The sequence below is a fragment of the Cynocephalus volans genome, chromosome 13 (genome assembly GCF_027409185.1).
Source record: "Cynocephalus volans isolate mCynVol1 chromosome 13, mCynVol1.pri, whole genome shotgun sequence".
Lineage (NCBI taxonomy): Eukaryota > Metazoa > Chordata > Mammalia > Dermoptera > Cynocephalidae > Cynocephalus > Cynocephalus volans.
Window position 1 is genome coordinate 6,593,354 of NC_084472.1, and position 21,522 is coordinate 6,614,875.

At 38.8% G+C, this 21,522-nt stretch overlaps 1 protein-coding gene across 3 annotated transcripts in view; it reads right to left on the bottom strand.

Annotated features, from left to right (window-relative positions):
- The window catches only part of PIEZO2 (piezo type mechanosensitive ion channel component 2), a 435,460-nt gene that overhangs the window by 196,552 nt on the left and 217,386 nt on the right, over window positions 1-21,522 (bottom strand). The gene's annotated exons all lie outside the window — the stretch shown is intronic.

Here is a 21,522-nt window from a genome sequence, read left to right on the forward strand (position 1 = left end):
TAGATATTTAGTTTTATACTTAAGCATCACTCAAGTGCATTGCTTCCCACCTCTAGTCCTCAGATGGCATTTTTAGAGAACAGAGAATTTAATTATAATTCTGCAGTAATATAAATCCACATAAGGATTGAAGTGCATATACCCTGCAATGTGACAGAGATCTCTACCCCCACTTTCTTCTGGGGAAGCAGCAGGCCAATCATTCTCTAAAAATCTAGTGTGTCTAGCTCAGAGTAATAAAAGTAAAAGTCTCCTGTTAAAAATAATGAAATAGCATATTGTAAGTTGTACACTCTGGAATTCAACTTTAATTTTATTGAAAGCCACATGACACTCTAAAATTCTTACTCATTATAAACCATGCCTTTATCTTACCAATGTTGAAGCGCAGGATTAACACCTCTTCAAAAAGTTAAACATTTTCTATCAGAAGAGTGTAAAAATGTTGTTCCAGGGGACACGAAGAGTAGCCCTATATCCAAGTCCATGAAAGAATAGCTGGGTGTAAAGAAGATTTTCTAAAAATTTTCCATATAGTAATTCTTTTCTACACTACAGGCGTATAATAATTTTCTGAGTACTTGTTATAAGGAAAAATGCTAATTTTTATCAAAGAGCATTTTAATACAAACTTCACATTTATAAAAGTTAAGGGTTTGTGCAAACCCATAGTTTATTCCCGATGCTCAGTCAGTGGCAAAAATATTTTGATTTCAGTAACTATTGCAAGTAATACCCACCAACTTCTAAATTCATAAGTTCTCTTGTGCACTAGTTGATTGACAATGGCAGTAGTTGCTGACAAGTACTGCCTCTCTATAAAAGTTAATTCTGCACACAGGAAGGGGCAGATTCAGCACTGAGTCTTCAGAGGCAGCTAAAGTGCTACCCTGCTTTTTTTTCCCCTAAAGTCAAAATAAACTCAAGATGGTGCTTATGCTTCTTTCTTGAGAACTCTGCCTTAAATGCTGTATCTTCAGGTGGCCACTGCGTGTCTTCTAAACATTAGATACATTCCCTGGAAATGTAGCAGGCTGCACAGGAGCAGGAGGCCCCAGAGAAGTTTCTCTGGCCATCCCTGAGGACTGAGCTAGTCCCAAGAGAGCGTGAGCATGGCTCTTCACCACCGGCTTTGGGTTCATATTAGTTGGTTACGATGGAGCATTTCAGATAATTTTTACAAATCATAAGGGACTAAATTTTGGATATGAACTATATACACACACAATTAAAGCACATTCGGGCTTATCTTCTTGGATGAAGTTGCTCTTCTGCAGCTGAATTCCAATGTGCTTTGCGGAGCAGGAGTAAAAGCCATGGGCTCTTAGCTAACCAGCCCAGAAATTTCTCTTGGCCCCTGGCCTGGGGGAGTGGGTCCCACGTGAATGTCTCCTGCCCTGTGAGTCACATGCAAAACAATTAAGAATCCCTATCTCAGGAATTCTCTGAGGGCAATTATCCTGCCCCTGAAATCCTGACAGTTAAGACACTGGGAAAGAAAACATAACCTGTCAGGTGGAAGCTATGATGTATTCAAGGACCACTGGCCACTGCCTGGCCCAAACTAAGCAGTGGCAGAGATTGAGAGTCCCCTGCCCAGGCAAGAACCAGATGGACAAGTATAAACCAAGTGGGAAGGGTCCCAGAGGAGGGGAAGGTTGGGAGGTGAGGGGCTTAAACACCGCTCTCCTTGACTTCTCCCGCTTTCAGTGGGAAACAAGGCATCTTTTAAATTTTTCCAGATTTTCATTATTTTCTTAGATCTTCTTAGTATATTCTGAAAGAAAGTTTTTTTTTTTTTTAAAGAAAACCCTTTTCTTAATAGAGTCAATTTATTAATCCAGATAAAATATAAAAACAAATGATTCTGGTATACTGTTCTATCGGGCTTTTTAAACATGAGACTTTAATTCAGAAATCGGCCCCATAGTTCTATTTCTGAGAAATGTAAACTTATTCAAACAGGCAGGATAAGTTAAAAGTTTTTGTGCAAGACTTCCAGTATTCTGTAGAATAAACATTAAGCCACTCAACCAAGAAATCAAGGTTATTAATAATTTGAGAATCTTACATACCACAGGCTCATAATTTTTGGCTGCTGATACTTTCTTAACCATCTTAATATGCTAGATATGAAACTGGAGACATTAAAATATAGTTTCTGCCCTCAAACCCCACATACCCCAGAGTTTTGGATTTTTACATCTTTTGTGAGCACTTAGTGATGATGAAACAAGAAACACACAATAAATGATGAAATAGACATATCCAGATCCTTTGGCACCAATATTTTTGGCAGCCCATTATTCAGTTGCTGGGGAATTCTTTTAAGGCCATTAACCATGCTTTACATAGTGAACCAATATTATTTTCCTTTGCCAAAGCAGTCTAACACAGAGGAAAAAGGAGAGAAAATGAAAGTAGTTGGCAGACTTCCTTGATTCAACACTTTTAAAATGAGATTTATAAAATAGAGTAGTGTAAAACATGTTAGGTTTTTCAGGAAAAATGCAAACAACAGAAACAACAATGAAAGAGAAACAGCACAGAAAAATGGATACAATTCATAAGAGTGGTTTTTCCTTTACAATCTTTGATGAAGTAGTTAGAAATAGTGAATTATATTCTTCACTTTTTAAAATCTACCCTTCATACCACCAGCATCCAATCTACAGAACTGAAATCTAGAGTGGAAGGTGGCAGAGAACAGAAGAAGTAAACAAATACGGAACTAAATGTCACTTGCTCTGCAGACAAGTTCCAGGGTCTAGTGTCATGTGTGTCCAGGGGGATGAAAAACCCTTTAGTACCCTTCAGCACTGACACTCTAAGGAGGACCCTTTGGTACCCTTCAGCACTGACACTCCAAGGAGGGCCCTTTGGTACCCTTCAGCACTGACACGCTAAGGAGGACCCTTTGGTACCCTTCAGCACTGACACTCCAAGGAGGGCCCTTTAGTACCCTTCAGCACTGACACTCTAAGGAGGACCCTCTGGTACCCTTCAGCACTGACACTCTAAGGAGGGCCCTTTGGTACCCTTCAGCACTGACACTCTAAGGAGGACCGTTTGGTACCCTTCAGCACTGACACTCCAAGGAGGACCCTTTGGTACTGCTGGGGTGGCTCCCAATCACTTTCCCTCTCCCTCCCTGGCTACAGAGTTCGGAGGGTCTGGCCAGTCATCACAGCACCCTGTCACCCTGGCCACAGGTGATCAGCATGACCACATGATCAGCTACATCAGGCCAAGGACCTACCTGGGAAGAAGCTCTCTCTTAGCTGTCACATGAGCCCAAGCCTGCCCCCCGCCATTTCCCTGCCACATGCAAAATGCCACTATGTGAGAGGGAAGAATGGGTCTCCGGTGCAGAGGTGAGTAGGGTGGAGAGAGGCAAGCATGCCTCCTAATGGCATCCTGTCTCTGTGCCCAGCCTTCCTGCCTCCCCCACACCCACCCCCAGTTATAAGAAAGGAAAGAGAACCTGTGTTGCTTATTCTAGTTCCAAGTTGGGGCTCTGTTACTTGTATCTCAAAGAACACTAAATATGAACAATGAAAAAAAGAACAAAGCCTGGAGCATCCAAATTTTAGGTGGCAATGACAATATTTTTAATAATTTCTAGAGGAGTGTGGAAACTTCAGGAGCCAAGAGAAGCCCACATTAACAGATGGCAGGAGTGTGGTGTGCCATTGCACAGGTGGCCCACTATTGCTATAGACACTGCCACCATGCAGATGGTCTGCCAAGCCACTGATGACACAAGGGTGGCCCACCACCACAGAGGCAGCCACTACCACCATGAAGGTGGCCTGCCAACCACTCAACTACATTGACACAAGGAGGGTCACCAGCAGAGCCTGGGAAAAGAGATAAGTGAGTATAGGCCCCTGACCCAGTGGCCTCAAAAATGGGAAATTACCCTGCCCACTGTGGTAGCATGCATGGTGTTGGGAGGTATGTGTGCAGCCCACGTGACTGCCTTGATATGGGGAGAGACACATGCAGAATCTTGGGAGAGTGCAGAAACCCAGGAGAGCAAAATAGAGTAAGGAAAAAAATTGCCAGCCACCCCTAATGCAGTCCCTGACTGGAAGAAGCAAGGACCTAGGAGAAGCCTCTGCCTGTAGGAAAGAGGAAAGAGAAACTCTGCCCAGGACTACCCATTTAAATTGAGGAGTTCCAGTATGCCCCAGTGCACCCATCAGGGTCACGGGAGGTTACCTGGGCTGCCACCAAGCCTGCCCAGTGTCACCCACCCCAGCCGAAGAGCAACAGGGCATCCAGGCTCTTCTCCCAACAACTCTAGAGCTTGACCACATCCTTGACAACCCATCACAATGTCACTAACATCATCAAGGAAGCACTAAGTGCCCCAGTGCCTAGGCCACAGAGGCACTCACATGCAACTCTGACACTGAATACAACCAAAGTACCCACAGAGAGACTACACTATTACATCTACCTGGAACCAATACTAAAACACCCTACTCAGCAGTCAATGTAAAACACATCTACAGGAGGAAGTCTCTCTCTTCAAAGTCCACTCCAGAGTAATAGAAGAAGCAACTGCTCTACCAGATGACCAGTCATCAACATAGAAACACTAGAAATACTAAAAAACAAGAAAATATGACACCAAGTACAATAATTCCAAAGTACCAGACCCCATAGAGCAGGAAACCATGGAAATGACTGAAAAGGAATTCTGAGCAATGATCTTAAGGAACTCAATGAGATACAAAAAGACTCAGGTGAGATAACAAAATGAGAAAAACTATGCAGCATATGAAGAAAGAAATTTACAAAGAGATTAATACCTGAGGAAAGAATGTAGCAGAACTCCTGCATCTGAAGGATCATTCAATGAAATAAAAAACACAACCAAGAGCTTAAGCAGCAGGCTAGAGCAAGCAGAAGAAAGAATTTCTGATCTCAAAGACAGTCTTCTTGAAATAACCCTGGCAAACAAAAGAAAAAAGAACCAAAAGAAAGAAAAAGAAAAGAAAAGAAAAAAATTTAAGAGAGCTGGCAGAGAATCTTCAGCACACAAACATCTGAATCAAGGATGTGCTGGAAGGGGAGGAGAAAGGAAAAGGCATTGAAAACATATTCAACAAAATAATAGTGGAAAATTTCACAGGTATAGGGAAAGACATGGACCTTCAGATCCAGGAAGCTGAAATATCCCCAAACAGATTAATTCAAAAAGATCCTCTCTGAGACACATTATAGTCAAACTGGCAACCTTTAAAGACAAAGAGAGAATCGTAAAAACATCAAGAAAAAAGTGTCAAGTCAACTATAAGGGCATCCCCATCAGAATAACAGCAGACTTCTCAACAGAAACTCTACATGCCAGAAGAGAACGAGATAACATAGTCAAAATACTAAAAGAAAAAATTGCCAGCCAAGAATACTATACTTCAGAAATGAATGAGAAATAGTGTATCTCCCAGACGAATAAAACCTGTGGGATTTCACCACCATATGACCAGCCCTATAAGAAATCCTCAAGGAAGTCCTGCATCTGAAATCCAAAAAATGATAATCACTACAATGAAAACACAAGAAAGAACAAAATCCACTGGTAGAACAGAAATGCAAACGAGAAGGAGAAAGAAACTATATCTTACCAACTCAAAAAACCAACAAACATCAAAGACAAACAATAAAAGGGAAAGAAAGTTAAAAAGATATTTAAAACATCTAAATGAGAATTTATAAAATGCCAGGAGTAAGAAAATACCTTTCAATAACAATCCTACATGTAAATGGATTAAATTCCCCACTCAAAAGACACAGACTGACTGATTGGATTACAAGTTAGACACAACTGTATGTTGTCTACAAAGACTCACTTCACCTGTAAAGACACAAACAGACTAATAGTGAAGGGATGGAAAAAGATATCCCATCCAAAGGGTAATCAAAAACAAGCAGGAGTAGTTATTCTAATATTAGATAAAATAGACTTTAAACCAAAAGCCATAACAAGAGATAAAGAAGACCATTATATAATGAGAAAGAGATCTATCCAGCAAGAAGATATAACAGTCATAAACATATATACACTTAACATCTGAGCACTCAGATATATAAAGTGAACACTATTAGACCTAAAGAAAGTGACCCTAATATGATAATAGTTGGGGACCTGAACACCCCTCTCTCAGCACTGGACAGATCATCTAGGCAGCAAATCAACAGAGAAACACAGGATTTAAACTATACTTTAGATCAACTGGACCTGTAGATATCTACAGAACATTTTATCAAACAATTTCAAACAACTGAGACATAGTACTGGCATAAAAATGGACCAAGAAGAAATAAAAAACCTGAATAGATCAATAACAAGCAATGAGACCGAAGCAGTAATCAGCAGTTTCCTAACAAAGAAAAGCCCAGGATTGGATAGTTTTACCGCTGAATTCTACCAAACCTTTATAGATGGATTAATGCCAGTTTTCTTCAAACTATTCCAAAAAATTGAAACAGAGGCCAGTCTCCCAAACTCATTCTGTGAGGCTTCATCATCATGATAAAACCAGACAAAGATACAACAAAAAATGAAAACTACAAGTCAATATCTCTGATGAACAAAGACACAAAAATCCTCAACAAAATATTAACAAACAGAATACAGCAACACATCAAAAAAAGTATATAACTTGATCAAGTGGAATTCTTCTCAGGGGTGCTAGGATGGTTCAAAATATGCAAGTCAATAAGTGTGATACACCACATCAACAAAATCAAGAGCAAAAACCACATGATTATTTCAATAGAAGCAAAAAAACTTTTGACAAAATTCAATATTCCTTCATTATAAAGACTCTCAACATATTAGGTATAGAAGGAAAGTATCTCAACCAAATAAAAGCCATGTATGACAAACCTACTGCCAATATCATCCCTTAAAAATGGGCACAAGACAAGGAGGCCCACTCTCACAGCTACTGTTTAACACAGTAATGGAAGTACTAGCCAGAGTAAACAGCCAAGAGAAAGAAATAAAGGGCATCCAGATTGGAAAAGATGAAGTCAAACTGTCCCTATTTGCAGATGACACGATCCTACATATATAAAAACCTAAAGCCTCTACAAAAAAACTGCTAGAGCAGATAAATGATTTCAAAAAAGTTGCAGGATATAAAATCAACATGCAAAAATCAGTAGCATTTTTATACTCCAGCAATGAACTAGCAGAAAAAGAAATCAAGAATTCAAGCCGGGCCGGCCCCGTGGCGCACTCAGGAGAGTGTGGCGCTTGGGAGTGCAGTGGTGCTTCCACCGCGGGTTCGGATCCTATATAGGAATGGCCGGTGCGCTCACTGGCTGAGCGCGGTGCGGGCGACACCACACCAAGGGTTGTGATCTCCTTACTGGTCACAAAAGGCCAAAAAAAAAAAAAAAAGAATTCAAGCCCATTTATAACAGTCACCAAAAGAAAAAAAAAAGGAATAAATTTAATCAAGGGGGTGAAAGATCTCTACAATAAGAACTACAAATCAGTGCTGAAAGAAATTAAAGAGTATACAAAAAGATGGAAAGACCTGCCATGCTCTTGGATTGGAAGAAGTAACATTGTGAAATTGTCCATACTACCAAAAGTGATCTACAGATTCAGTGAAACCCCCATCAAAATACCAATGGCATTCCTCACAGAAATAGAAAAAACAATCCTAATGTTCATATGGAACAACAAAAGACTCTGAATAGCCAAAAAGATCCTGAGCAAAAAAAATAAAGCTAGAGGCATAACAGTACCTGACTTCAAATTATACTACAAAGCTATAGTAACCAAAACAGCATGGTACTGGCATAAAAACATACATTGGGGAAAAGACTGACTCTTCAATAAATGGTGCTGGGAAAACTGGACACGCATATGTAGACTGAAACTAGAACTCTTGCCATATTCGAAAATTAATGCAACATGAATTAAAGATTTAAAAATAATACCTGCAACTATAAAACTCCTAAAAGAAAACATAGGAGAAACACTTCAGGAAGTAGAACTGGTCAAAGACTTTATGTATAAAACTTCAAAAGCATAGGTAAGAAATAAAAAATAAGCAAATGGGATTATATCAAACTAAAAGGCTTCTGCAAAGGAAAGGAAACAATTAACAGAGCAAAAAATAACCTGCAGAATGGGAGAAAATATTTGCAAACTACGCATCTGACAAGGGATTAATAACCAGAATATACAAGGAAGTAAAAAACTCAACAGTAAAAAAAACCCAAGTAACCCAATTAAAAAATGCGCAAAGGAGCTGAATAGGCATTTCTCAAAGGAACGTGTATGAATGGCCAACAGAAACATGAAAAAATGTTCAAAATCATTAAGCATCAGGGAAATGCAAATCAAAACCACATAGAAATGTTATCTCATGCCAGTTAGACTGGCCATTATTGAAAAGACAGAGAATAACAAATGCTGATGAAGATGAGGAGACAGTGGAACCCTCCTACACTGTTGGGGGGTCTGTAAATTAGTGCAGCTATTATGCAAAACAGTATGGAGTTTCTCCAAACAACTACAGATAGAACTGCCATATGATTCAAGCAATCCCACGACTGGGTGTACACCCAAAGGAAAGGAAATCATCATGTCAAAGGGATACCTGTACTCTCATGTTTATTGCAGCTCTGTTTACAATAGCCAAAAGTTGAAACCAACTACATGCCCATTGATGCACAACTGGAAAAGGAAAATGTGGTACATATACACTATGGAATACTACTCTGCCATAAAAAGAATGAAATTCTGCCATTTGCAGCCACATGGATGAACTTACAGAAAATTATGTTAAGTGAAATAAGCCAGGCACAGAAAAATACCACATGACCTCATTCATAAATAGGAGCTAAAACAATAAATAAATAAATAAGAAAAATACAAGAATCACAATAATTCACTGAACTTTCAAAAGGAGAGAATAGAACTGAGGTTACCAAGGATGGAGAAGGGGGAGGTGGGGGGGTTCTAATGAGAAATTGGTCAAGGGCCACAAAAAATGATCACATTGTCTAATGTTGAATATACTAATTATCCTGACTGGAGCATCACATATTGTACACAGGTATAGATATTCAATGCTGTATCCCACAGATATGTAAAATTATGTTCCAGTAAAAAAAAAAAAAAGAAAGGATTTCTAGCCATCTTTAACCATGTTTTAGAGAGTGGACATTTTCTCCTAAAATATGGCAACAAAAACAGCTTGCACTTATTAATCCCTCACCAGGTACTATCTTTATAATATTGTCTAATTTAATCCCCCCCAATACTCTATGAAATCAGTACTATTATTATATCCCTTTATCAGGTGAGAAAACTGAAGGTTAGAGAAATTAGGGAGTCTCGGGCCAATGTCTTAACTTCTTTACTCATTGCTTTGTCACATGTCAGAGACTGTATTCTTTTCTTTCCTTCCTTCTTCATTTTCCTTTCCATGTACTCCTATCTATCATTTGTCTCCCCACCCCATCTGGTTATAATATGGAATTCCAAAAAAGTTTTTTTTTATTCCATAAATGTTTACGCGCTATTACTAATGTTAGCAGCATGCGAGCACCTGTAGTAGAAGTTACCTGTCATCAAAGCTCTTTGCACATCACTTTTCATCTAGGACCTATCAATTCTCTTATGTTAACTTTGTTAACAGTCAGTGTGGACAGCAGGAGTTCCATCTGTACAAATATGCATAGGATCATATACCAATATGGATCATATACCAATATGTAACCAATAGGTGATGGAACACGGGGTGATTATTTTTTATTTCTTCTGATATTTCTGTAGTAGTGGTTTAAAATCACAGGGCTTGTTACTTGAAACCAAACATCTGAATTCTAACAACATCTCTGCCTCTGGTTGTCTCTGCTACCTCAGACAAGTTACTCTTGGGTCTTTCCTCAGTATACTATTAAAGGGTTTTCCACAGGTCCCTTTCAGTTTGCAATTTTATTTTTTCATAAATGCTGTCATTGAAAAAGCAAAAATCTCTGTCTTCATGCTGTGATTTGACTACTCATGTTATCATCATGTTTCCTCATTAATTTTTTCAATCATTCTTTCAAGTGATTTATTGTAAATTTCTACTACAGAAAAAGGTAACTTGATTTTTCCTATGAGTTTCATAAGGTAGTAATAAAACTGGTGGTCAGGCGAGGCACAGATTTTCATCTAATTGGACAGTGCTTCAAAAGTCTCAGCCACTGAGAGTCACGTGAACTTGAACCTGTCCTTCTACTTTTTTCAAAACGATCAGCAGAAAAGGACTAATAATTCACGGAAGTTGGTGGGGTTTTGCTGGCATATTCTTATAAAAATGGAAGTATTTTCTTATACTGTAGGGACTGTCAGGTAGCTGAACCTGTGGCCCGGCACATAAATTGGTGACAAAACAGCCAAATATCAGGAAATTATACTACTTGTAACTTTTCTGCCAGAAGCTTCATTTACATTATTTTTAACTCTTGAGAGAAAAAGATTTTCAGAGTCAATCAAAGGAGCCGAGATTTTACCCTGTATTGAACATTGAACATAATGTAAAATTCTAAGAGAAAAATACATTTTCCTCTCAATTGCCCCCCCCGAAAAAGACATTTTACTTTGCAAATAGTATGATATTAAGTTGAATTTTAGCTAAAATGTATTTAACCCTGGAAATGGTTGTTCTAATGGATGAGATGTACCCAAATAATGCAATTTTCCCAGCCAATAAGCAGTTTCAGCATTTTGGGTTAATTGGTAATATCTGCAAAATTTTCCAAGACTTAGTTCCCTAGATGAGATTTGTATTAATGGATTAAAAGTAAATATAAAATATTAGAAATACGAAAAACTATTCTTTATCACCCTTTAACTAAGAGTTTTCATATTAAATGATCTATATTATTTTTTAAATCATCATATTTACTTGTATCTTAATATTCTTGCTTTGTAATATCCATATTTCCCAGTGTGATCATTATTATTTAGATGGCACCCCTTTATGAATGCAATAATTATCAAGTTTATACTTTGGTTTTCATCTCACTTATCCTTTGTCAGTTCTTTTCATAATATATCTTAATTTTCCATCATCTTATCTAAGGGTGGATGGTCACTTCCTAAAAGATGAGGGTCAGAATTCACCAGTCTCACTGGCAACATGGTGGAATACACAGAACATATGTTCAACAGTGTGCTTTTCAAAATGAACAGCTTTACGTTTTTCCTTATTTGTGAAATAACAAATCATTGCAAAACATGAAAATGCTAAAAATATTTTATTTCTGCATAGACACCCACGCACACTAAGACATCCCCAGCTATACCCACACATGTAAAATAGGAGTCATATTATTTTAAATCCTGCTTTAATTATTTAATAATATATTAGGAAATTCCATGTCAGTAAATATATCATGTAATCACTTTAATGCCCACACAGTATTCCATAATTCAACAAAATTAAATTTTTGATTAATTAATACATTATATCTACATTTTTGCTATTGTACATAACAGTGTGATGAACCTCTTTTACCTATATCTTTGAACATTTGTTCAATTGAAGATTTAGGATAAATTCCTAGAAGTAGAATTACTGTGTCATGATATATGCACATGTAAAATTTTGATTAATACTATAAAAATTCTATCACCAAAATTTATTCAAATACATGGGCTTGATTAAATTGAGTTTTATGAATCCTTTTTAGCTTTCACCAAACATTTCACTTTAACTGATATTTTCATAATTAGCAATGAAATTAAACACGTTTTCTTAGGTTTGTTAGCAATGTTAACATTTTCTTTTGTGAATTGCCTGTTTATGCTCATTGCCCTCTATTAGATGTTTGTCTTTTGTCTCACTGATCTTTAAGAATGCTTCATATATTAGGATCACTAATTCCAAATACGGCATAATTGCAGAATACACATTTGCCTTTTAGGTTCAAAAATTTAATACCTAATTATTTTATTTTCCTGAATAGACTTGACGAATGTTTATGTTATTAATTAATTTTTCTCATTTTAGCTTTTCAGTTTTTCAGTTTACACGTTTGTTGCCTTAATAGGTAAAAACAAATATTACATTTGTCTCTTTGATCCTCACGAATCCTTTAATATCCAAATATCTCAACTCCAGGAGTTCTCAAATGAGCAGAAAGCATGTTTCATGCTGCCATTCTGAGTTGGCTGGTCAGTCTGAAAAGATCCTATGACCACTATTCACTGTTGTGGAGACCAGGATCAATGTCTTCACAAACATGCATATGTTAACACTCTTACCTATGAATGGGTGATTCTACGACTTCTTAAAAGATTTTCTTCTGAAAAAATTGCTTTCAAATTACCCCCAAATGAAACATAAATCCTAAATAATTCCCGCATTAAATAATGGATTTTTTTTTTTTTTGACTCATAAGGGGATGGCAACCCTTGGCACGGTGTCGCCCGCACCGCGCTCAGCCAGTGAGTGCACCGGCCATCCCTATATAGGATCCGAACCCGCAGCCTCGGCGCTACCAGTGCTGCACTCTCCCGAGTGAGCCACGAGGCCAGCTCTAAATAATGGATTTTTAAGCATATTCCTTGACTATACAACATCTGGTTTAAGACCAGATCTGGCTGGCAGTCTGTAATGCTCTTTCTACCAACTTCCCCCTAATGTAGCTATAGACACACTGGAAAAGAACAATACACACATGCAGAGTAAATCTATTTTCAAGAATCTTTGAGGATCTTTCCAAGTAAGTCAATTTAACTCAATTGTGAAACTCAAATTGTAGAGTTCTATGCATTACTCTCCCATGGACACCAAGCCAACCAGCCAGCCTTCCAGAAGATCCTATTAGTCTGTTTCTGTTGCTTATAACAGAATACCTGAAACTGGGTAATTTATAAGAAAACAAAATTTATTTCTAACAGTTTTGGAGGCTGGGAAGTCAGCGGTCCGGGGAACACATCTGTTGAGATTCTTCTTCTGAGTGGGAACTCTGTACAGGTGCCCGTGGCAACCAGCGTGTATCACATGGTGAGAAGAGCAAGAATGGGAGAGCTAACATCCTCACTTACTCTCCTTAAAAAGCCATCACAACCACACCCAAGACAAGCTGTTAAGCTGTCAACCCAATCATGAGGGCACCGTCATTGCGTCATTGCGGTAGGATCACCTCTCAAAGGCCCTGTCTTTCAAATATCCTAATCTGATTTCCCACCCTCTTAACACTGTCACAGTGGGGATCAAGTTTCCAACACATGAACTTTTTTGTGAGACACGTTTGACACACAGCAAACATAAAAGTAGTTTTCATTCTTTTCCCAATGTATTTTCCCTAATTCAGAAACACGAGGTCCACACTAGACAGAAACTGGGCAGCTGTGCCTTGTCTGCAGAGACGCCTCTATCTGAGGAATCCAGACCTTTCTTCCCATCACTATCATCACAGTAATTCTGGTTCCCCTGATCTTCCTACCTTCCATATCTTTCCACATCCAGTCCCACTCTCAGAAACAATTGGGTAATGAGAGTGTGGAGGGTGAAGGATGGTGTGTGTGTGTGTGCGTGTGTGCGTGTGTGCGTGTGTGTGTGTGTGTGTGTGCGTGTGTGTGTGTGTAAAGTGCAAGACAGGAAGGAAGGAGTCCCCGTGGCCTAGCGTCTTTTAGGAGATATAGTACTTGTCAAGAAAAAGTTATAGAAACAGGGACTGAAAATTCCTGGCAACTATCCAACATGAACACAGGAAACAGCCTAAATGTGCAACAATAATAAAGTATTTATATACACTATTTAAATATAGTGGTTACTATGTGACATTAAAATTAAATTTATGATAAAAAAGTGATGAGAAAACAGATTCAGAGCCTTTATGCAACTTAGCTGAAATTATAGTTGACATGGTGTCACAACTCATTCAAAACCAGTTTTCCACGCCGAGTTTTGTGTTCCTTTTGCTGCTACTTCAGTAAGAACGTGTAGAGACACAAGATGGCAAAAAACATAATCTGGGTGTAACTCACGATATTTAAAGATCAGGTCAAGAAAGAGGATCCAGTTAAGAAAAAAAAGAAGGTACAAGAATGTGAAGGGAGGAATTTAAACAAAAAAGGAGTCAAACATGACAGAGGCCAGCTTCGATATGAGGTGACTCGTGCTCGTTAGGCCTTTCGGAGAAGATTGGTGGCGTGTGTCAGAAAAGTTTCAGTGGAATTTTGGAAAAGATAGTGTGAAAGAGCAGTGAGTTGAAAATTAAATGAAAGGTTGGAAAGTGGAGACAGTGAGGACAGATTTCTCTTTTAAAAAGCCAGACAAAATCGAGATAGAGAGGGATGAGAAAACAGGTGGGAGTGGAGAGGGACAGCTGGCAGGTGAAACAAAGCCAAAGAACAGTGTGGCCCTTTGGATAAGACACATGGGAGTCTTCATAAACTAAAGGGAAGGAAGCCAGGACTGCGCAGAGGTGGAAGACAAAGACGGTCAGGATATCCAAGATTCTTTAGTAGCTGAGGGAGGACAAGACTCGGGGCAGGGGTGGTGGAGGAGTGTGCCTGGAGCAGGCAGAGGGCTCTGAAAGCAGAGGATAAAGGAAAGGAAGAAAGTCCTGGTGTCAGAGCTGCAGTGGGGAGTCGGGGTAAACTACGAGTACATGAAAAGGCACGCTGGCTGACTGCATATTTGGATAAATAGTTATTACACAATCCAGACATAGATTACTCTTTTCAAATAGCTATATATTTGAACACCAAAATTATACAAAATAAAGCCGTCTATTTCTGACAATGTAGAAAATGCTTAAGCATATGGATGATCTTTGTTATGAAGAAAACTTCTTTATTGTACGAGTTTGGAATGCTGGGCTGCTTCTGTATGGGCTCCGTGATATGCCCTGAAAGCTACTTTGAAAAATAAAACTCTGATATCCATTTGTTTATTTGTCTTCTGTCTTTTTCTCATAAAAGCTGACACCAGAAGACATTTCCAGTAACTGTAATTTTAGTTGTTTCAAAACCTAATGCATAGGAGTTTCCTGCACAGTGTCATAAGTATTATATTTGCCCAGAAAACTACTTAAACTTGACTTCGGACTTTTATGATATCAGTATTCTATAATGGACTAGTTCTCTAGTTTACTTGATATTCTAAGATGCTTGCCTAAGATTCAATCCTGCTTGTTCTTTTATGAACTACATGATATGACGAGATAAAAATGTAATGAGATAAAAATCCATAGGCAAATTCCTTAACAAGTAGCAAATCACTAGAAAGTGTGAATTGTTACAAAACCCAGTCTGTACGCCACCTCCAGAGATGTGATTTCAGGAATAAAAGTAGGACACAACATTCTGATAATTCACAAACAGCCATGTCTGTAGTCCAGCCCATCGTAGAAAAGGCCTGAGTTTGAGCAGGAGACCAAGTTAGAGAATTTCCCTAAAAAGAGCATCAAGAGTCTGGCCATCTCGATTCTTACATGCCACGACATCTTTATTAGTATTTAATTAACATGTACATACTTTCAAGGCCTCAAATACAAAATTTTTCAGTAAAATCATCAATGACACACAGCATTTATCTTTCTTTAAACTAGCTAGCTATTACATATACTTAGAGTAAACTGCAACCACAATGCTAATCTTCTGTCTCAGGGTGTCAGTTTTCTCTCAAAACCATCAATGAAGTACCTGAAATTTCTGCAAGGCAGATGGCAATAATTCAGGTCTTTCAGGAATCCCCACTCCACTATTTGCCATGAGTCAGATATCATGTGGGGACACTCACTATGAGTCAGTCAAGTCATCTCTAAAATAAGTATCAGCACCCTCTTCACGCTACCATAATGAAGATACGTAATCAAAGCCTTTGTGCAGTGTCTGGCACAAAGCAGGCAGTAGATAAATGGTAGCTGCCACTAATACAAGGTTCTCAAGTAGCATTTTAAAAGAACAGTGCTGCCATACTGGTAATATTCAGGAATCTAAGGGCATTGTTGTATGAAATAACCACAGCCCACTTTCACCCCCCAATCCTCATGCCAACTAACACACACACACACACACACACACACACACACACACACACACACACACACACACACACACACACACACTTAAGCAAAGGCATGCTCTAAAATGTACAGAAATAATAGCATCACTTCTCTTTTTATTTCAGCACATCATTATATCTTGTGGTTTGTTTCAGTTAATCCATGTTATATTAATACTTTTCCTTTTAGTGTGTGTTTGCCAAAACTCTCCTAAAATTATTTTAGGGGAAAGCCAAAGAATGTGTATTAAGGTCAAATCCATAAATAACTTCATTCATTTAAACTTAAGTCTTTCATAAAGATCTTACCAACCTTATAAAAGTATTCAGATTGGTGTTTATTAGGTTATCCCTTAAAACTACACATGAGAACGTGAATCACATGTCCAGGGATCCTGTCATTTCTGCAGAAACCAGAAGAGATCCTATGCTGCCAGCCCTGGGCACATGCCAAGGACACAGAGGAGTGAGAAAATGATGACATGCAAAGTTGGCCAAGAAGGTGTCTTAAAAAACAATTGCATTTTTCCCACTAAAAATGCACTTACATTATTTTGAGAGAAGGAAGGTAATAGAGTAATTTCAGTTTTCTTATTTGCCAGTATTTATAGAATACTGGCAAGTGTTTCAATGGAGGATTCTTAGTTTTGATAGGGTAAGGATTTTCCCTTATATGTTCCTTTGGGCATCTTTTATGGCATTCTAATTGCTTTGTACAGTTTGTGGCTTTCTTTACACCAACTACAGACTCAATGTTGCCAGAAGTGCATATCAAATCGTAATGATCACTTGTAAAAATTAAATAGAGAAACAAGGCAGACACTTAGATAAGCTGGAAATTTTCTGAAAAAGAAAAACTCATGAAGCATATTTAGTTTAAACTTGCAACAGAGCTTAGTTACTGTTTTCCCTGAACACAGGTCACATATAAAGTTCAGACATAAGATCTCAATGCCTATTTATCATGTGGAGGGCCAGGTGGTTTTTAATTCTTTGTTTTAATACAATTGACAAAATTATGCTACTTACCCTAAGTGAATCATTGTGCAGTATATACATGTACTGAAATCACACACTGTACCTCACGAATATGTACAAGAAAATGTCAAAATAAAAAAATATATATACTGTGGTACATAATAAAATAGTAAATATACTAAGTGTATGTAGAAGAATTTCATCTTACTATTCATTACACATTTCAAAATTTTGTTTCCAGATTATCTTATTCTTATCTATTTCTAAATGATAAATTTTGTAATTATTTTACTCTTAAATGTGAGGTATTGTCTTTGGGCTTAAATCTTGGAAATAGAATGAACTCATAATTTAATACCAACTATGAAACAGGTAAAAATAAGACACTCATTCAATTTATTCCATAAATATTCATTGAGCCCTAATATATGCTAGACAATGTGAATACAGCAGCGACCATGGACCTAACAGTTTACTGGGAGTGAGGTAATAAAAGCAATCAGGCTGCATACACACATACATATATATACTATGGAAATAATATGGAGGAGAGGGTTTAGGGAGATAAATGTCAAAATGAAAAGGTTTGTACAAAAAATGAAACATGTTTGTGAGCAGTTTTGTGGTGTCTGTGGAGTCACATTCAAGGTGGGTGATGAACTGCAATCTGGAGTTTGACTTTTATGGTGTCCTTCACTCATTCTGAGTTAATCACACCCCCTCCAACTAACTGCCATTACTCAGATGCTGATTTCCTCATTTCAGACATTAGGCAGTGCCTCCCAGACTTCCCTCTCTGGCTCAGTTTGCATTCCAGGGGACAACCTGTGAAGGCTGGAAAGCTACAGAAAACCAGTGCCTTCACATATCAACATGAGTTAGGATACAGGAGCCCATAGACCCTGCAGGGCTTGACCCTCAGGGGCCTTCTGCTGACCACTGCCTGGAAGGCTCAGCATCTACGCCCAAGTCCACGTTCAGGGGCATCAGCATAGCTTGGAATCACCCATGGTCAGAGTATCTCTGCCATGACTATCAGTAAATACTTCAAGCCAGGACTTTTCCCCTGGAATATCTGTTTGTTACAAATGTCCACTGTACCAGTAGGTGAGCCAATTCCTGGTGATGTCTTAGCAGGTGGAAGGGTTCAGTTCAATCAAGCAGATGAAACAGGCTAAACTATGAGGCTAAATATCTGGGCCCAATGAATCAACTATAGAGAAAAGCAGGTTACACTTGAACCCAACTAGGCAGAAGCTTCAATAATCAGACTTCCATTTTATGCTAAGTTATTAACCTTTTCCCTCTAGTACATTGCTTTTAGGAAAAAGGAATGATTTAAAATGAAACAAACTGAAAACAAGATTTGATAAAGATCATGTCCAGGCTATGTTCTGCCAGCCTGCAAGGATGAACACCAGCAGGGCCCTGAGATGTTCCTGTTGGGCAAAAAGCCAAGGGCATACCCCAAACACTTCCACCAGCGGGGAGCTAAAAAGCTAACTGTCAGTTGACTAAAAACAGAATCAAATGGAACTCCCTGTTGAACAAGTCCTTATTTTTCCTAAGGTCTTACTGTAATGACTAAATAACTGTGCAGTCTAACGGTTATACCTATGCTTCTTGCCACACGACTCTCCTCCTGCTTTCGTGAAAGAATACAGATGTTCTCCTCCTTGCTGTGTTTCACTGAACGGCCACAGGAACAGGGGAGCTGTGCATTTGTCATCGGGCTCACACGCGGGAACAGGAGGCAGGCCCCACGCTTCCTGGATGTCTTTCCTGTGCATCCTCTGTTCTCTCCAGGGACTGGAGGTCACTTTTCCAAGTATTGTTATCTATTTGCCTTTCAACTTTCTCAGAGGTCAGGAGTTTTCTTTTCTCTACCTTTTTTTTTTCTTTTTTTAATGGGGACCCCTTTGAAAGTTGGAGTTCTTGGCCCAAAAAAGCATGTGAGGGGACTCTGATTTACACATGGAAACTTGACATTGGTTAGGTGGGGTGATATATGGGTGGCAGTTTCCAGGTCTATTTAAAGGACACAGGTTGTGGAGAAGCCACAGATGGGGGAGGGTGTCTCGGCTGCCCCAGGCCACTGGAGAGAGCTGATGTAACACAGCTCTGGGACAGCCAAGCCTTTCCCTCAGAATCATGCTTTTTACTGATAAATACTGCGAACATTACATTCACACATAGGAATGTCTGACTAATCTCTTGGCATACATCAGAATCCCTGAGTTTAAATTTGAACCAGTTGAAAAGCAATCGATACACATTTAAAGAATTCAGCAAATATCAGACTTTTAAAAAGTCTCTTTTGTATAATACTTTAAAATTTAAGGTATGTAGTAGTACCTAAAATGAAAGGTAAAGCTTTCTTGGACAAACTACAGAATTTCCCTCTCTCTTTGTGCTTTTCCAGTAGTCCAGCTCCAATCAGGCCAGACCAGCACTGTCTACAGCTCATAAGCTTTTCTGGGGGCTGGTAACTCTAGCAGGCTCCCTTTGTTTTATTTTATACTCTATATGCATTAGGTCAAATTGGAGATATAAGAACTACCTTTTTAGGGCTATCAAATGTTTATGAAGAGGAATAGGAGACAAAACCCCAAAGAACTTAGACGTGGATTAATGTATTTAGTCTAGAGAACAGCCCACATTTCATAAGCATGTCCTTCTTTAATAACTATCCCATACGCGTGTATGGCGATGTACAGTTTATACAGCAGCTTTCAGAGGTGCTCTCACACAGCAGCAGTAAGTGCAGGCTCACACACAGACCACTAGGACAGAGAGGACAGAGCCTCTGGCTTTGAAATAAATACCAACGTTTCCATATGACAGAAAAGGGAAGGGGGAACTAAGAGGGAAAACTAGAAGTGTTCAAATTAAAGAAGGATTCATGAATTCTGATTCAGGCACGCAGCATAATGGAAGAAAGCTTTTCATCAAGCACATCCAACAGACAGTAGTCCTAATGAAAGGTAAACAGAGGCAGGATGCTTCCGAGCAGAAAGGAGCAGCGGGTATTTTCTGCACCCACTTGCCAAAGAGCATCCCTGTGAAAAGATGTGATGAACACACGTGCTCGGTTTGTCACATTGTGAGTTCTCTGTTCCACCGCATGCTTCTCACATCCCTTTTGAGGGGAGGGAGCCAGAATTTCATTTTATTTTTTTTAATCCCCAATTCTTAAACAGTGCCTGGCACATAAATGCTATAAATAAAATAAATGAAAAAGGGTTGTTATAAATGAATAGAGGTCATAAATATGGAATAAATGATTTAGTGACTTAAGTCCTGGGCCTTAATGCTATCAACTCCCATCCCACAGGCACATTTTAAATCCAGGAGATGATTCTGGATTCAACATTATAACAGGCTAAAGTTCTTATTTATTAGTGACTTAAAGAGATTTGTGGCCACCTTCCTTAGAGCATCCATTTCTCCCCCATTTTACTGGCCAAATGTCTCTTCCCAGGCTGTAATTCAAAGCAGAGGAATATTTGGAACCAGCCTTTGTAGCATTTGGGATAGAAAGTGCAGGGTGATTCAAGTCTAGTCACGCTGTCTCAAAGCTAAACATTCCCCTGTCCTATTTGCACAAAACTTTTACAACACTTCACCTGCATCCTTGTATGATGGTTTAATTCAGACGCATTGATGGGAAGAGAAAAAAAAATTTCTTAGTTTGTCTCAGGGCTGACTCCAAAAGATTTACAGTACTTCGCTGAGGTTTTGGCTGCCTGCAGTCCCCCAGCTGCTGCTGAAAAGGTATCCATGCATCAGTCTTTATGTAAACACTCACGGCATTAACCACAGCTGCAATATCAATTAGAGCCACAGAAAGTATTCTTGTTTATGTGATGAGTGGATGTCTCAACTCAAGCCCTTCAGCAATGGAGAACTCAGTCACGGGAGCTAGAAACAATTGTGTGAACGAGCTGCAAATGCTCACAGATGATACAGATACTGAGAACTTAGGTGCTGTACGCATGGCCACGTCTGTATTATGCTATCATTGCTGAAGTTATTCAGAATGGTGTAGATTCCAGACCTGCAGTGCAAAGAAATTCTGAATTATTTTGACCAAATTCCAATGACTTTTCCAGTATGTTCAAGTAAGGTTGGAATGTTTGAACAAAAGAAGAAAAAGCTCTTACCAACTGCTTACTGTAAACCATCATTTTGCATTTCTGAAGTTGCATTTTGGGGCCGTTTCAAATAAAAACTTAGATCTGCAGTCTTTACGGGGCTGGCAGGAAGAAAGTCATTGGCAAGACTATGACGGGAGACGCCTTTACCACCCTGCGGGCCCCATTTGCTGCCAGCCCTACGGACAGATGCTGCTATACCCTCTCCGAAGTTTTTAAAACTCATCTATAAGTTTTAATGGAGTTTGATACCATAGGGCAGGAGGATGGAACATTAGTGTATGCTTGACCCAAGGGAGATCTTGAATGTATAGAAAAGGAGCGGCTTCTGGGCTGCTGTG